Consider the following 19,441-nt stretch of genomic DNA (forward strand, 5'->3'; position numbering starts at 1 on the left):
GTGAGCATTTGAGGACCGTTCAGGCATCACTTCTGGATGGTTTTCGGTATCCGTTCAGATTCCCGTCGGAATAATTGCGGGACTTTTTCGGGATCATTGGGGTCCCTTCCAAAATCATTTCTGGATGGTTTTTGGGATTCGTCCGGCATCCCGTCGGGGTCATTTCGGGACTTTTTCTCGACTAATACGGGATCATTTGCGGGCCCTTTCGGTATCATTTCTGGATAGTTGTCGGGATCCGTTCGGGATCCCGTCAGAGTCTTTTCGGAACTATTGGGAGATCATTTGAGGACCTTTGCGGCATCATTTCTGGTTAGTTTTCGGGATCCTTTCCGGGTCCCATCAGGGTCATTTCGGGACTTTTTCGGCATCATTTAAGATTGGTTTTCAGGATTCGTCCGGTATCCGTCAGGGTAATTTCTGGACTTTTCCCAGACTATTTCGGGATAATTTGGGGACCCTCCCAAGATCATTTCTGGATGGATTTCGGGATCTGTCCGGGATGCCGTCAGGGTCATTTTGGGACTATTAGGTGATCATTTGAGGACCTTTCCGGCATCACTTCTGGATGGTTTTCGGTATCCGTTCAGATTCCCGTCAGAATAATTGCGGGACTTTTTCGGGATCATTGGGGTCCCTTCCAAAATCATTTCTGGATGGTTTTTGGGATTCGTCCGGCATCCCGTCGGGTTCATTTCGGGACTTTTTCTCGACTAATACGGGATCATTTGCGGGCCCTTTCGGCATCATCTCTAGATAGTTGTCGGGATCCGTTCGGGATCCCGTCAGGGTCTTTTCGGAACTATTAGGTGATCATTTGAGCACATTTCCGGCATCATTTCTGGATAGTTTTCGGGATCCTTTCGGTGTCCAGTCAGGGTCATTTCGGGACTTTTTCGGGATCATTTAGAGATGGCTTTCAGGATTCGTCCGGGAACCCGTCAGGGTAATTTCTGAACTTTTCCGAGACTATTTCGGGATAATTTTGGGACCTTCCCAAGATCATTTCTGGATGGATTTTGGGATCAGTCCGGGATGCCGTCAGGGTCATTATGGTATTAGGTGATCATTTGAGGACCTTTCCGGCATCACTTCTGGATGGTTATCTGTATCCGATCAGGATCCCCTCGGAATCATTGCGGGACTTTTTCGGGATCATTTGGGGTCCCTCCCAAGATCATTTCTGGATGGATTTCGGGATCTGTCCGGGATCCCGTCAGGGTCATTTAGGGGTGCGTTCGAGATCCCGTCAGGGTCATTTCGGGACTTCTTCGGGAATATATCGGGATCATTTCTGGATGGTTTATGGGATCCGTCCATGACCCCTTAAGGGTCATTTAGGGACTATTAGGTGATCATTTGAGGACCTTTCCGGCGTCACTTCTGGATGATTTTCGGTATCCGTTCGGGATCCCGTCGGAATCAATGCGGGACTTTTACGGAATCATTTGGGATTCCTTCCGGCATCATTTCTGGATGGTTTTCGGGATTTGTCCGGGATCCCGTCGGGGTTATTTCGGGACCTTTTCGGGGCTAATACGGGATCATTTGGTGATCCTCTAGGGGTCGTTTCGTGACTTTTTCTGTATTATTTCGGGATCATTTTGGGACCCTTTCGGCATAATTTCTTGATGGTTTGCCGGATCCATCAGGGTCATTTCGGGACCATTTTGGGATCATTTGGGGACCCTTCCGAGATCATTTCCGAATCTGTCCGGGATGCTGTAGGAGCCATTTCGGGATTTTTTGTTACTTTTCCGTGATAGTTTTTGCACCCTTCCGGGATCATTTCTGGATCTGTGCGGGATCCCATCTGGGTCAATTCCGGACTATTTCGGGATCATTTTGGAATCCTTCCGGAATCATTTCTGTATGGTTTTCGCGATCCATCGTGGATCCCCTCGGAGCCATTTCGGAACTTTTTCTGGAGTTAGTCGGGATAATTTAGGGACCCTTCCTGGATATTTTCTGGATGGTTTCTGAGATCCGTCCGGGAGCCCGTCAGGGTAATTTCGGAACTTTTTCGGGACTATTTCGGGATCAATTTGGTACCCTTCAGGCATCATTTCTGTGTGGTTATCTGGATAAGTCTAGAATCGTGTCGTTGTCATTTCGGGTTTTTTTGGGACTACTTCGGGAACTTTTGGAAACACTTCCGGGGCGTTTCTAGATGGTTTTCGGGATCCGTCCGCGATAGCGTCGGGGTCATTTCGTGGCTTTTTCTGGATAATTTCGTTATCATTTCCGGATCCTATCAGGTTATCAGCTCATAAAGTTCTTTTTTTTACTCAATTACAAAAATAAAATGCATTAGACAGAAAAAAAATTTTAAACAGATAACTTTATAAGCAGGCTAACGTGAATAGCCCACATATTTCATTTTCTCCTTGCGGACGGGGCCGCGGGTAAAGGCTAGTATGCAAATAAATAAAAAAACAAAAATATATATGCGCACATATAGGCACTGCGAATACTAAAACAAACGGATTTACCTGCATTTCAGCCCAACAAAAGTTTAATGCCGAGTCATAATTGAACGAAAAAAAGTAAATAAATAAATTAATGTCTGAGGTTAACAAATTACGACAATAAAAATACAAGAAAAAAGTGAGAATGATTAAAGCAAATAAAGATAATGTTGATACTCAGCATCACACGCATTTCACAACCACACATAAAGGCCAACAACAAACAACACTTCAAAAAATGTGGGTCACCAAAGCTGTAGCACACCTTACCACGCGACTCAACGTCACGCTATCCGATGCCAACGAATTATAAAGAAAAAAGTGAATAAAACAGAAAAAAAAAAAATATATAAATAACAACTTGAAAATCACGATAAAAAATATTCCGTAATGTGTGTGATTTAACAACAACTGTTATTCGAATATTGGCGCTAATTCTGGAAACATATAAAATTTGCTGTGGTACAATAACTAGATGATGGAATGTTTGAAGGAAGCAGATTAAATAGAGCTGAATTTTTTTAGATACCGTTTGATCAATCAGAATGAAAAAACAAAAATAAAATTTAGATGCAATTTAGCAAACTTACCAACCACTTTCAGTCCTAGAGCTAATCATTACGTATTTCGTTCTGTATACTCCAGAAAAGCGGTAGTTAAAAACCACTTAAAAGTAACGGTAATCGATCATGGTTAATGAATAATCAGAACTTTCAGAAGAAGTAGCGAGCGGCTGGAGAGAGGAGAGGAAGAGGGCGGTAAGAAGAAGATATAAAGGTTGAGTACTGAAAATCTGCAATTGAAACTTTTGGGTATTTAAAAAATCTTCTTTATACCAAAAAATCTTCACCCATTCGTTTCTGTTTAGAAAGCATCTATTTTATTCATAGCTATTGAAATTTGCATATAGTCAATAGTATTAAGGTGCGAGTAACTAGTACTTGTGAAGTTTGATGTTTAAACATATTTTAACGAATTTTGGGGATTTTCTGATAATTATTTACCTTCTGCTAACGTTCGTGTCGCTAAACTGTCGAATAAATAACTCCAATATTCAGTATTGCACAATGGTCTTCATTTAGTAATAGTAAAATTATAAGTCAGTATCACGTACTTCAAAAAATCGTGTTTAAATCAAACTGATTACTGATTCCTCAGCTTGCGCTGCTTTTATTCTCTCGGTTATCTCGTTCGCCAATTCTCCTAAGGTCTAGTCGTTTCACGATCAAGTGTTCTAGAATAGCTGCACCTCATGCTTGGTTACCCAGATATATACATGTATATCTGTAGGTTATGCATTTCTTCTAGCCATATGCGTGTGTATGTGTGAGTAACCACATCATCAGACTACATATGTGTATGTGAGATATTTTTCGTCGCTTACTATGTACGTAAGTATTGCTTGCTTTGTGTGTTCATGTACATAAGAGTGGCTGCTTGCTGTTTTTGTTGTTGCGATTATTTACTAACAGCATAGTGACGCCAATATTCACCACAATATGTACATCTAGAAGACAATGTCTACGAGTTTACCAGAAACCAAATATTTTGAGCTTCAAAAGAGGGGTTCCTTTTTATATGAGAAAAGCTTCGACGGCTTATTATCGTTAGCGTATAATTATCATTCAGGATTCCCCACACCGTAAGCAAAGGGATCAAAAAATTGTCCTAAAGTGTACCACTGATTTTATTCTTTTTGTTTTTTTAATACAATATAAAATAGCACATCAACTAAAAATCTGAAGTTAAAGTTTGCGCAATAAATCCAAATATATTCACAAGAGATTCAAGTGCCACAAATACATGCAATTACTGAGCAGTTATTGTTTATGAACAGCACCAAACAAATTTACATGCAACTACAGTAATGTACCCGCTTTTAACACTCATCATGTAAACGGCATGTAAACATGCATTACATTTATGTAGCACCTACCAACTATAAAATGTAGTTATTTGACTGAATATTTGCTTTCAAAATTTGAATGTAAGCATTATTGACATACAGAGGTGTTTTAGTGCTTGAATGCCTACGACTAAGTAGATAAGCTACACTGGTTATGTGTTCGGAATGCGTGACTCGATGGTGTTTGGTTAAACGCTTTTCGTGTAACTGAAATTGCAGCATACAAACGCAATGCGCATGAGTAAACTGATCAACCAATTGTTGGCGAACGGAGGAGGTGCTCGTAGCGGTAAAAATATGTTGCATTTTAATGCGTTTGTCATGTGATTAATTGTTTTTTGCTATTTGAAAATTCCAGTTTAATACATAAATTTGTACATTCGTGCTTGTGTATGAAAGTTTCTAAAGAATATATAGAAAAACACCCGTCTTCATTAGTAATGCCTTCAAGCGTAAATAACTGTATTAGAAATTACATTTGTGTACTCTAAATTAACTAACGGTGTTAATTATCTTTGTGCCATTGCATAGAACACTACATAAATTAGATATGCCTTGATGATTTGAAACCAATTTAAAAAAATAGGTAGTTGAAGCGTATATTTTGATAGGGATTTGATAGAGAGAATAGGATATCAGAACCTACGTCAGCAGAGCTTCTAATACAATCGCAAAATTTTCTATAGTGGTATGTGTGTACAAAGGGAATATTGATGGAAAATTGGAGCATAAAATTCACGCAATCAATCTTTACTGCTTAAAGTACAAACAAGCGAAAACCGATTCAATATTTTCTCTCCTGAATCTCAGTCGGTGCGCTCACATCACATATTAATGAAGACCGAATTAATTTCTGACGTTCTACGAAGCTCATTTCCGCAATTCTGCACTAAATAAACTGCCGATGATAATTCTTTACGCAAATATCGGTGGTGATGAATATCTAAGAAATAAAATGGATTAAAGAACTGATCTAAACCTAGTGGGCTTACGGGATTAGACTTACGGCGCCAAATCACAACGACATCGACACCGAAATAAAATTTCTTCGGGATTGTTTACGCAAATTGCTGTTACTATTTGTAAGTGCCTTTGGGCCCACATTCAAATGAGTCAAGTGCATTAAATAAATATTTGGTTCTGTTTTTTTTTGTTTTTTGTGTTCAATTGTCAGCCTGAAATACTCGCCATGTAGTAGTGTCCTGCCAGCTGTGACGTCTAAACGTGCAATAAAACGTAGCACGCGTCTACTGGAGTGTGAATTTAACTGTTTTATGACTCTTAAATGTTAAATTGCTGTTAAAATTCTGCGATAAAACAAAATGGGTTAATGTGTTTAAAAATCAACTACATTCGACAAACAATGGGTAATGTTGCCACCAAAGCATGAAAAAGCAATAAAAAGCCACGAATTTCTAGATGATCACCTACTCATATGAGTGTCATTCACATTTAAATATTGAATTTTTCCGAATTTCAGATCTTTTATATTGTATTACGAAAAAATATTAGCAAACAATTTTTTAATGTGCCAACATCACAAGCAGATTGATGCGAAGTTAACTAAAATATGCATACTAATCCTTTTCTAATATACAAATATAATATTAACATCTCTCTAGTTTGTTGAATATCACCTCCCTTGAGAATAACGACATGGTGTTGGCTTACTTTTTGTTAGGATGCAGTCTGTAGGCAAGCAATGAAGCAGTGATATCGCGTCACAAATTCGCAGCTACATCACAGCATTAAATATCATATGACATCATGTCACATCAATTCGCATCATGCTCTCGACAAATTTTAACAGTTTTTGAGCTGAGTTCTTCTATATTTTAAATATGCTCAAAACAGGGGTCGTCATTTAGAATTATGTCATATGAGCTATTTTGACTACTAAAAGTATCAGATTTTATCTGCAAAGTAAGCATACCAATTCGCTGAAGAATCTACAAAATGCTGACTGGGTTCATATTCCCTTAATTACTTTTTTTTTGCTGTTGTAAGCAGTAAACCAACAGCAGACATCTCCTATGGTTATTTTGTTACGATTGGACATTGGTGAGCTTGTACAAAGATGCAGTAATAGCAATTAATTTCTAATCAAACAGTTGTGTGATTATAACAATCGACTGGGTACTGCTTTTTTTTCATTCCCCTTTGTTGTGATGTACATGACGGCGGATGAATGCACAGCAAACTGGTGCTTATTGATTGTGCAAGTAAAAATTTTCTTGGGAAATTTATTTAAATTTCATGTTTTCTTTTTTTTATGTATTATTATAAAAGGTTGGCTTTGTACATATTTGGTTTTTTTTTAGTTTATATATTTTAGATTTATTAAATTTTGTGTTTGTGTTAACGTTAATTAAATTCATTGTTTATTAGTTGACTATTGATTTTTGAGCACTGATCTTTAGTTTTTCATAACAATACTTATATGTTTAGGTTTTGGTAAATTTTTTCGAACGTAGTGGTTTCCGCGATATTGCGTGCTGGACTTTCCTCAATTACGGTAGTTTGGTCCATGTTAGTGTTACTGCAGTGCTTCGAGTTATACCGATAGATTTAACAGGCAGCAGGCAGTCAATCCACTCCTTAAAATGTGTCACTTCGACGGCGCCATCTGTTAAGTTTGTAACCAAAAAACAGCTGACTGCCACATGTATTTTTTGTTTAATACTGATATTGACAGCTTCTTTTTCTTCTATTGGTAGCGCTGCCATCTTTCCACGAACATTTAAGAAATATTTAACAGGGCGTTGAGATAACGAAATCAACGAACGACGAATAACTGGTAGTCGAGAAACAGCCCTAACTACCCAAATTTGTAAAATAATTAATAGAAACATTTCAAATACTTACTTGGCACTTGGCTGTTATTCAGGTTTAAGAATCGTTTTCACCATCCCTCGTAGAGCAAGAAATTAACAGAAGGATAGCAATCCTTTTTTGCCAAACAATTAACTGAGAGTACCTAGATGCTTTGGATAGCATGAAGAAAACAAGAATGATAGAAACATACCTAAGTCAGTTGTAGCGACATTATCTGGTGTACAGTGGGCTCTACTTTGCCTTACGCCTTCGCTTAGCAGATAAAGACTGAGTTCAGCATTTGATCAAATGCGTCCATATATAAAGAGGCGAAAAAAGTGGTTCATGCGGTGAAAGAGGTCTAGATAAAGCTAGAAACAAGAACAACGTAAAGTACGGTTCAGAATCACGGACGGTGCTGGGAAAATATGGGATGACTTTAAAGTAATCAAGACAAAAGTTCTCCGGAATATATAGGCTTTATCTTTCCTGGAATGTCAACGTTTTGTATCGATGGAGGTTTTACTAAGTAGGAACTTTACGCATAAAAACATAAATGCTACGTAATGTTATGCGAATAGATGAAGACGTATCCGCTCAGAAAGTATTCTTGCATGCGTTTGAAGCATAAGTTGGGCAGAATTCTACCGAGTTGAGAAAGACAGAGGGACAAGGCCCTTTCAAAGTTCACACAAGATTTATTTATCACTTTACTTTTAAAATTTGTTTCGCCTACTCACTTTTTCTAAAAAAAAACAAAAATAATCCTCTGCACCCGTCAACCAGTCATTCACATTCCAAATTCTTTACGCTTCGCTACGAGCAGCTGCCTGAGTTACGCAAATATTTTTCAGCTTTAATTTTTTTAAAGTTACGTGTGGTTTTCTGTAGCAACAACAACAAAAAGAAAAACGAAAAAAACACCAAGAAGTCTTAATGGGCGCACCTATCAAAAGCAAGTGGCAATAATGTCAAATGCGGCACGTGACTCACGCCCAGTTGCTCAGTTGAGCACAAAAAAAAAAAAAAAAAAAAGCAAAGCGCGTACAATTTACAGTTGGAAACATTTATCACAGAAACTGGAGGCGAAAAAAAAACATTTTTTTGTTAATTTTTATACTCAGCGTGCTTTTGCGCACAGAGTATATTAACTTTGATTGAATAACGGTTGGTTGTACAGGTATAAAGGAATCGAGATAGATATAGACTTCCATATATCAAAATCATCAGTGTCGAAAAAAAATTTGATTGAGCCATGTCCGTCCGTCTGTCCGGTAACACGATAACTTAAGTAAGTATTGAGATATCTTCACCAAATTTGGTACACGAGCTTATCTGGACCCAGAATTGATTGGTATTGAAAATGAGCGAAATCGGATGTTAACCACGCCCACTTTTTATATATATAATTTTTTGGAAAACACAAAAACCTGATTATTTAGTAAATAATACACCTAGAATTTTGAAATTTGACGTGTGGACTGATATTGAGACTCTTGATGAAAATTTGAAAATTTTGTTTAACCCTTTCACCCCTGAGTTTTTTTTTTCGAAATCAGGCTGTGTTTTGATCATTACGACAGCTAATCCTGTAATATGACTAAAATATAAGATGTTTGGCATACCTGAATCCTTACCGTTATCCTGGGATATATAATCCCAATAACATTTATTAATATTTACAGGTGGGACGAATAAGTCCCAATAATACCAAAAGAGCCAAAAATTTGTACACATCTAAAGGTATAAACAAATATTGGGATATTATTATCCCACACAAATGCATTATTGGGATTATATGTCCCAATGCAGTTATAAATATAAAAAACTTACTTTTTCATTATAATTTCATTCCAATTTCGAAGGAATAATATTTATTCACACCTAAACTTTATAGCAAGCGGTATATTACGAATAAAAACGGTACCAGATAGACGTTTCACACGGAAATACAACGCGTTACTGATGAAATTTCGCGACATGTCTATGCAAAATATTGCGTAACGGGAAATTTGATGTCAATAATGACGGAATGCGGTTACTGATCATCAAAGAAGGCTTCAAGGTTTTATTGGGCACATTTCAATGCGTAATTGGATAAAAAATAAAAGTTATACACATATTTGAAGTTTGCTGGGACGTATTGTCCCAGTAGGGGCGAAAGGGTTAAAATGGGCGTGGCACCGCACACTTGTGATAAAATCAATTTTACAAATATTATTAATCATAAATTGAAAATCGTTAAACCTATCGTAACGAAATTCGGCAGAGAGGTTGCCTTTACTATAGGGAATGCTTTGAAGAAAAATTAACGAAATCGGTTAAGGACCGCGCCCACTTTTATATAAAAGATTTTTAAAAGGGTCGTAGACGAATAAAATAAGCTATATCTTTGCGAAAAAGAGCTTTATAACAATGGTATTTCATTTCCCAAGTAGATTTATAACAATAAATAGGAAAACCTTAAAATTCAAAAAAATGGGCGTGGCACCGTCCCTTTCATGACTAAGCAGTTTTCTATGTTTCGGGAGCCATAACTCGAAGAAAAATTAACGGATCGTAATGAAATTGGGTACACATATTTTCCTTATAGCAGAAAATATTTCTTGTAAAAATGGACGGGATCGGTTAAAGACCACGGCAACTTAGATATAAAACGAGTTTAAAGGAGTCGTAGACTAGAATAATAACTTAGCAAAAAATATTTTTGAATCAATGATATTTCACTTATCCAGTTTTATTGCAAGAGGAAATTGGGAGACATTTTTTTTTTAAACGGGCGGTGCCATGTGTTAAGTAGAAAAGTAATTTACCTGAAATGATAATGAAATGCACAATTGAAGCTCACGCTGAGTATATAATATTCGGTCACACCCCAACTTAGACACTTTTACTTGTTTTTTGTTTGTTTCATTTTCGCTGTTTACAGAGGATTTTGTCGATTGCAGCTGCTTTGCCAAAGCAACAACAACGTGTGTTAATTAAAGTATTTGCACATTTCAAACAACAATTTGCAACTTACTTTTTGTTTTTTAATCTTTAATCTCCTTTTGTAGTTGTAGTTTCTTTGGCAATAAGAAATTTTCTGGCCGCCACAAATTAGAGCATAAAGTTTTGCAGATAACGAAAGGAGGCGAGTTTTTTAGTGCTTGTTGTTGTTGTGGTAATAAAACAACTGTAAAAAAACGTGCTAAACATTACTCTTTGTAAGTAAAATTTATAACGCTAATTGGCCTCATAATTTTTGCCGCAGGTTGACAGTAAACAATTTTGTAAGCGAGACGTAAATTGGAGCTGTGCGAAATTGCATTATGAGCAAAAAAAAGTAGTGCTGATTTAGAAATTATCTGAAACTGAATTTAGTCAAAGCATTGAGTTTTTCATGATTCTTAGAATTAAGAAAAATCTGTTGTGGCTGCAATTTATATATATTTTTTTTAAGTACCTCTACTTAAGCCGAAACTTTTTATTGTTTTTAACTAGTGCTATAATTTTAGATTGTCCCTATTCGTCCGAAAATTTTGGAATTGTATTTTATTTTTTGCTTTTCTTCAATAAATCTATGCTGAACGATAAAAAAATGTTTTCCCGGACGAACACCCCCTTCCAAATTTTGAAACCTCCAAAATTTCTTTGAAAAATATACGATATTTGTCTAGTTTCGAAATTTGGGAAACCATTCGAAAATGCGTAAAACTGGATATTTGACTACAATTGAAATGTTTATTGACCTTTGAAGCTTTTTCTGCTTAAACCATTTACTCCCAAAAACTATGAAAGAAAAAATCATTGAAAGTTGCTAGAAACTAAATATTTCTGGGAAGATAATCTGTATTGCTGAGAACTAGATGATTTTCTGTCAAATTTGTACGTTTCGCTTTTATGCCTAGAGGTGGAATTTGATCTATGAAAAACAATTTTATCATAATAAGCGATTATCGAAGCGAAATATTTGTATGGGAAATCGAGTTATATAATTAATTAGGAGTTAAGTACGAAAGTGAAGATAAACTAGGTTTTACTCCTAAAAAGCTTAGTCGAATATAAACGCAATACTAAATATGTTACTAAAGGCGTATTCCATACCGACGGGTGGGAGATTTTGACTCATCTTTGCTCAGATTTTAACTAAATAATCTGGAGCTAATAATCTACAAGGTTTTAAATAATTTCGCAAGGCAGAAATATAGAACGTATTGGCAAAACTTTAATCCTGCAGATGAGAGCAGTTTTAGATTTTTTAGATTATTTTGTTAAAGAAGTTACTCAAAAAAATTGCTCAAAAACCCCGGGAACTAAAAACCATTTCAATACAGTTAGGTTAAAATTTTAAAGGTTTCTGTTATAGGAGGAATAACTATGAGGACTGCATTGCTATCTACTTTTCCTGCGTTAAATATGCTATTCAAAGAAACTAGTTTCGAAGCTCCCATACACTTCAGGCCGTCGAGGCATTTTCAGCCATATTTGTATGCACATGCAGACCCAATATTGAAATGCACGAACCTTTTCGTTACTTGTGCGAGGATTTTAATAATAATTGTAACCATTTTAACACTTCTGACTTGATCTTCCTAATTAAAAATAATTTATTTGTTGCCTTAAATAATTAAAACCAATCTTTAGGCGGGTGGCTTGGGAACGCGTCCTTTCCAACCTCCCATGCAGCGCAACCATAATTGCTGTTTGAAAGTTGTACTCTGCTGCTCGTAATAACGTAACAACTAATAATTGTGCACCAATAGTATAGAACGTAATCAGATTTTCTGTTGCTCGAAGTCCCTTCCATTCACACAACATACTCAACACCTCATGCCAGCCTCCTACTGGGCATACAGCTCCTTTTTAAGCACTCTTACTACTATGTTAAATTATCTAATACTTTTTCTAATACAAGACCTCGTCTGAATAGTTGTTAAATTTGTAGACTAATAAATAAATAAAAAGTGCGAGTGTAGCCGCACATTAATACACGGAAAAAGTTGGTTATACTTTAAGTGGTGGATTCCTCGAAAAACATTTACTCCGAAAGTTTTCCTAAAACAAAAAACAATATTTTGACCTTAGAACTTAATACTAACAAAAAAATAAATAATTTAAAGTGTTTCTCTGGGGAAATTCGGGAAAATACCTCTTCTAATTTGCGCCAAGCTCATTTTTAATTTTTCCTCCAAATTGTCGGAACGAAACCTTTGTATTTTATGCGGAGTTCGCTTTTCATGGGAGAAATCTTCTTGGCATTTTGCCAAACCATCTCCAAGGAGCAACCCCGCTTATAAAAATAGGTTTCTTATTGAAAAAATATTTTTATAAATATTTTCATGTTGATTTTCTAGGGCATTGAACCCAGGTGTGGTAGGCGAGCACTCGAACACTACTACCCCATTGTGGTCATAGACTGATTGTTAAAAATTACTACATGACTCCTTAAGAAAAATATATAGTCCGAATTTTTTCTCACTGTTAATTTAATATTTCTTTACCTTAAGTATGTGATACGACCGAAATTTACTCCGAATTTATGTTAAAACATTCCACAATTTTTAAAGATTTTTTTATATTTATAGTCGGTGCAACCTCTAAATTTTTTTTGCTAGTGTTTTGGTTTCTAATTTTCACATCATACCAAAATTTATGCAATCATCTTTTCAATTTTATAAATTTCAGCATAAAATGGTACGCCTTAAACGCCAGCCAAGCTCTCATTGTTATGAATGATAAATGATTTTTTGTGACGTTGCGCGCATTTTTCAAATTAAAATTTCTTTGTTTGTCCACCAAAAGCAGATAAACACTGAGTGCAGCTGAGTCACTGTGGTTGAATGGTGAATGGTTGTTGTTATGTTTGTAGCATCATGGTAAATGTAAAGGGCAAAAATTGCTGGAAATGTAAAGGGAATGAGGTAAGATGATGACGGCAAAGTTTGATACTGCTGGCCGACACGAATCATCGTACTCCAGTTTATTTTAAAAGTACATGCACATATACATATATTACATATGTATGTATGTACGTACCCGGTACTAAAATAACTCTTAACTTAAGATTTCTTTCCCTCCAATTTTCCTTCGAATTTTTACAACTCCGAATTTTGCCAGAGCAAGTTGCTGTCGTTAGCCCGGGCAGTCGTGGAAGTTTTTGTACCACAAACCAAATGTTGCATGCAATAATTCAATGCAGCAGACAGTGCGCGGCTTGCCTCATCATATCATAGGTATCTTCAATAAAAATTAAAAAAAAAAAATTATAAATAAATATTGTGAGGGAAGCGCATAATTATTGGCAAAGAAGATCTTACGCTTTTGTAGTTGCTGTCAACAAAAATGAAATGCTGTCGTACTCAAATAAAAAAATGAGAAGAAAGCAAAATCAAGCCGTAGTTGAAAATTTCAAGTGGCGACATGAACAACGAACGAGCGGAGCAAAAGCAGAATCCTGCTGCTGATTGAATACTCAATCTCCACATTGTACAAAAGCCTGTCGGTGGCTCTGGCTGTGCGGACAATTGAATAAATTTTTATTTGTGTATTTTAATTTATGAATTTCCATTTGCTATACAATACATGCAACAACTTTATTTATATTTATATGAATTATGGGTTTATATTTGAGTCTTATTGTTTTCCATAAAAGGTTTTTATTCAAGGAAAGGATAAACGAAGTAGGGACACGATTTTATGGAAAAAGGCTTTATGTCAGAAGAAAACGATGGTATAAACAAATAAAGGTGTCTAAGTTCGGGTGTAACCGAACATTATATACTTAGCGTGAGCTTAAATTGTACATTTCATTTCAGGTAAATTACTTTTCTACATAACACGTGGCACAGCCCGTTTAAAAGAAAATGTCTCCCCATTTCCTCTTACAATAAAACTTGATAAGTGAAATATCATTGATTCAAAACTATTTTTTGCTAAGTTATAGCTTATTATTCTAGTCTACGACCCTTTTAACCTTGTTTGCATCTAAGTTGCCGTGGTCTTTAACGGATCCCGTCCATTTTTACTAGAAATATTTTCTGCTATAAGGAAAATATGTGTACGATATATTAACTTTTCTTCGATTTATGCCTCCCGAAACATAGGTAATGTCTTAGTCATAAAAGGGGCAGTGCCACGCCCATTTCCAAAAATTTTAGTGTTTTCCAATTTAGTGTTATAATCCAATATAGAAAGTAAAATGCTATTGATACAAAGCTCTTTTTCGCTAAGATATAGCTTATTATTTTCGTCCAAGGTTCGTATATATAAAAGTGGGCGTGGTTAATTTCGTTGATTTTTCTTCAAAGCATTCCTTATAGTAAAGGCAACCTCTGACGTATTTTGTAGCGATAGGTTTAACGGTTTTTGATTTACGATTAAGAATTTATGTAACATTTTTTTTCAAATTTTTATCAAGTCTCAATATCAGTCCACATCTCAAATTTCAATATTCTAGGTGTATTATTTACTAAATAATCAGGTTTTTGTGTCTTCCAAAATGTTAAATATATAAAAAGTGGGTGTGGTTATCATCCGATTGCGCTCATTTTCAATGTCAATCTATTCTGGGTCCAGATAAGGCCTTGTACCAAATTTGGTGAAGATATCTCAATATTTACTCAAGTTGTCGTGTTAAATGACGAACGGACGTACGGACGGACGGACGGGCGGGCATGGTTCAATGAAATTTTTTTTCGACACTGATGTTTTGATATATGGAAGTCTATATCTATCCCGATTCCTTATACCTGTACATCCAACTATTATCCAATCAAAGTTAATATACTCTGTGTGCAAAGCACGCTGAGTATAATAAAAGCATTTGTTCGAAGACTTAATTGTTAAAGACAGAAAATAAAAAGCGATGAAAGATTGGTGGTAGTAAAATTTGTTTGGGTTTCTGTTTATCAATTAAATTGAGTTTATATTTATAAGGCATATTTTTGGTTTCAGAGTGTACTCAAATTTTCGGAGTGAGCTCTAATATAACGCGTATGCAACTCAGACTACGTAGAAGAGTTTTACTGCCAGTGTTTTGATGGCACTAATTGTTCTGCAGGCACAACAAAAAGTGCCATTTTCAAAAAGAAATTACATATAATTTCTTTGCAAATTTTGAATGTACGGTATGGCCCGTCGGTATGCAAATTACATTAGGGACCGTTTTCATCATCTTGAGTTATTCACTTATCAATGAGTTATCGAAACTTCCGTTTTCTTCGCGCTTACTGGAGCATCGATTCTCAACTACGTGTAGGTTTTCACCCTCTGTTGGCTATCCTACAGTTCAGTTCTAACTTATCAGAGGCAATGAAAAAGGTCATAAGAGACTACTTAAAGATATGACTACTTCTCCAACTCAGTTGTCAACCTCACCTACCCTCTTTCTTTAACAACCTAGGTTCTGGCGACCCCAAGCTCCTCATGGATCTAGAGGTGGGAGGACGGTATGGCCGTGAAAGTTTTATGCTGTCATACTAAATCTTTCCTCCTACGGGGAGTGTCCTTACCGCTACAACAACAACAACAACTGTATTAATAAACACTTAAGGCCGTTTTCGCTATCTCAAGTTAACGTTAACTGACACTTTATTTGACAAATCATCAAATGATTTCTGTCGTATAAAGTCCCAGTTATCATTAAACGATGTTTAAAACGGGTTTTCTCTTTGAATCGTAATTAGATTATCTAGATAACTGTAGGGGTCCGTTTCACAAAAATACAAGTCTGGTAATACAAGTCAATTTTTTCGCACCAACTTTTCTTATTAAAAGAAGCTTGTTTGTATAACAATATTTGTATGTTTCGTGAAACGGGACACAGAGCGAACGGGAGAGCAGCTATACATATATTGAATACATCTTTTTCTGTATAGGAGCAATAAATGTACTCGCATTTCGATAATTAATTTTCAAAAATGTGTAAGTCAGCAATTAGAACAAAATTCTGAGAAAATACAAACATAAGACATAGTCTAAGTGCTAAGCAATTAATTGAAACATTATTTGTCTTTAATCTACTTTCAGATTAATAATAAATCCTCGCATCTCCCGAATATATAATTATGAGCAACGATAACTAAATGCCATCGTAAGTATTTTATTCCAGAAAAGTTAGACCGAACAATATTGAATTCGGAATTAAAGTTTAGCAGTGCGTAGCTCTTTAGATCATTCGTGAAATCCTACCCCTGAAGGAAGGAGGAATCTTTTAAAGGTTCCTAGATCTCCACCTCTTCTTCAGACTTCCCGGTCACTGAATTGTATTCCAGGTAGAACTATCAGCCATTATGAGAGCCACAGTTAGGATAGGGACACACAATAATAACAATATAATTTTTATTTTCAGAGACAGCCAGGCGACTATCAATTCTCTTGGCTCTTACTCATTCTATATTACTATTCATTGAAGTAGCACTAAACTATCACCGATCTCTGTAATAGAATGCCCAAAAGAATCGTTTACACCTTACATGGGCCCTGGACACAGGGACATAGAGGGAAACTGCACTGCAGACGAGCATGCTAGGCAGATTACAACAAGTTAGATTCTTCCCGACAAAGAAGGCTTATGTATGCCCCTTGCCACATGCAAGCTAATGCTAAAAGAGCACATCTACAGTCAAGTCGACGAAAGATGGCTAATAACACCGGGATGTCGAACATGTAAGAAAACCTGTACAAAATGGGATCCTGAAAGATTCCGTCATGCATATAACATAAGTAGTGATAAAATTTTCACACTAATAGCATTACTGACTGGGCACTCTCTAAAAGGTGTTGCAAGAGATGCAAGGAAGATAAGGAGGAAGAAATGGTAGTTCACTTCACCTGATTTGATCCGTGTATATATATTTAATTATATGCATATTAATGCCCCTGTTCATATTTGGCCTTTTAATGCTCCATTGAAACAACCTAACAATATTTTTCTTAGGCATATTTCTCCTTGTTGTTGTTTTTGTTGTAGCGCTAAAGGCATATTTCTGCTGCTCATGCGTCATCATTGTAAATCGCTCCGTATCTTTTGCAACTAATTTGCATTTTAACGTGTTTCCAAAAAACAAACTTGTTTTATCCATGGAATATACATTTCTATCATATTTCTTTCGTTTGCGTGCTTTTGCATTGGTTTTTTTTTTTTTATTTGCTATGAAAAAGTTTCAGGCATTTTAATACGAAAAATGCAAATTTTAAAAAACGTTGTTTGTATTTCGCATTCCCCTTGAATTACTTGCTTAAACTAAATTTGTTTGCGTAAATTGAACAAGTAAGGAAGGCTAAGTTCGGTTGTAACCGAACAATACATACTCAGCTGAGAGCTTTGAAGACAAAATAAGGGAAAATCACCATTTAGCACAATGAACCTAGGGTAACCCTGGAATGTGTTTGTATGATATGGGTTTCAAATGAAAGGTGCTAATGAGCATTTTAAAAGGGAGTGAGCCTTAGTTCTATAGGTGGACGCCTTTTCGAGATATCGCCATAAAGGTGGACCAGAGTTGACTCTAGAATTTGTTTGTACAATATGGGTATCAAATTAAAGGTATTAATGAGGGTTTTAAAAGGTAGTGGCCCTTAGTTGTATATGTGAAGGCGTTTTCGAGATATCGACCAAAATGTGGACCAGGGTGATCCAGAACATCATCTGTCGGGTAGCGCTAATTTATTTGTATATGTAATACCACGAATAGTATTCCTTCCAAGATTCCAAGGGCTTTTAATTTCGCCCAGCAGAACTCTTTCATTTTCTTCTACTTAATATGGACTGTGTTGCGCCCATTTTCACAGAAAACAGTTATCGTAATAGAATCTATGCCCCTACCAAATTTCAAAAAGATTTGTGAATTTTTGTTCGACTTATGGCATTAAAAGTATTCTAGACGAATGCAATTGAAAAGGGGGGAGCTACGCTCATTTTGAAATTTTCTTTTATTTTTGCAATTTGTTGCACCATATCATTACTGGAGTTGAATGTTGGCATAATTTACTTATATATTGTAAAGATATTAACTTTTTGTTAAAATTTGACTTTAAAAAATTTTTTTTTTAAAAGTGGGTGTGTTCGTCATCCGATTTTGCTGATTTTTATTTAGCACACATATAATAATAGGAGTAACGCTCCTGCCAAATTTCATCATGATATCTTCAACGACTGCCAAAGTACAGCTTGCAAAGCTCTTAAATTACCTTCTTTTAAAAGTGGGCGGTGCCACGCCCATTGCCCAAAATTTTACTAACTATTTTGCGTCATAAGGTCAACGCACCTACCAAGTTTCATCGCTTTATCCGTCTTTGGTAATGAATTATCGCACTTTTTCGATTTTTCGAAATTTTCGATATCGAAAATGTGGGCGTGGTTGTAGTTCGATTTCTTTCATTTTAAATAGCAATCTGAGAAGAGCGCCCAGGAACCTACATACAAAATTTCATCAAGATAACTCAAAATTTACTTAAGTTATCGTGTTTGCGGACGGACGGACGGACGGGCATGGCTAAATGAATTTCTTTTTTCGCCCAGATCATTTTGATATATAGAAGGCTATATCTATTTCGATTCGTTTATGCCGTTACGGATTACCGTTATGCGAACAAAGTTAATATACTCTGTGAGCTCTGCTCAGCTGAGTATAAAAATTATTTTCCTAAATTGAAAAACAAAACAATTAAGAAGTTCGGGTGAAACCGAACAATTCATAACCAGCTGTGCAGTTGAAATGCTGTTGTTGTTTGCTTTGTGTGGTTAGTAGTGTTATAAGGCTGCACTATAACTCTAATACATATATGGTTCTATTCTGAAATCATTTGCATTAAATTAAAAGTACTTTGGAAAGAGTATTGAAAAAGGGGCGGGTCACGCCCATGTTCGAAATGTATTTAAGTGATGTTCTTAGCTAATTAATGAATTATCAAATTTTTTTTCCATTTTTCTAAATTTTCGATATCGGCAAAGTGGGCGTGGTTACCCTCCGATTTCGCTCATTTTCTATACGAATATATTCCAGATAAGCCCGTATACCGAATTTGGTGAAGATTTCTCAATATTTGCTCAAGTTATCGGAAGGGGAGACGGAAAAGACGGACGAACATGGCTTAATCAATATTTTTTCGATTCTGATGATTTGAAATATGGAAGTCTATATGTATCTCGATTCCTTTATACATGTACAATCAACTGTTATCCAATAAAAGTTGTAATACCCTGTGTACAAGTACATCTGGGTATAAAAACTGTTGCAGCCTTTGGTGAATAAATATTTCGATAAATTGA

General features: G+C 35.9%; 1 protein-coding gene across 13 annotated transcripts in view; it reads left to right on the forward strand.

Moving 5' to 3' along the window:
- Positions 1 to 19,441, forward strand: part of Pgant9 (polypeptide N-acetylgalactosaminyltransferase 9) — a 264,067-nt gene that overhangs the window by 62,050 nt on the left and 182,576 nt on the right. For 8 of the 13 annotated variants that reach the window (XM_067770414.1, XM_067770397.1, XM_067770404.1 and 5 more), the window contains one exon: positions 16,198 to 16,261. The exons of 3 other annotated variants lie outside the window; for them this stretch is intronic. The gene's annotated coding sequence lies outside the window, so the exon portion shown is untranslated. Of the gene's footprint in view, positions 1 to 3,226; positions 3,246 to 16,197; positions 16,262 to 19,441 lie in introns of those variants that run through there. 2 more of the 13 variants (XM_067770406.1, XM_067770413.1) reach the window with 1 other exon arrangement.

This window comes from Eurosta solidaginis, chromosome 3, assembly GCF_040869045.1.
Source record: "Eurosta solidaginis isolate ZX-2024a chromosome 3, ASM4086904v1, whole genome shotgun sequence".
Classification (NCBI taxonomy): Eukaryota; Metazoa; Arthropoda; class Insecta; order Diptera; family Tephritidae; genus Eurosta; species Eurosta solidaginis.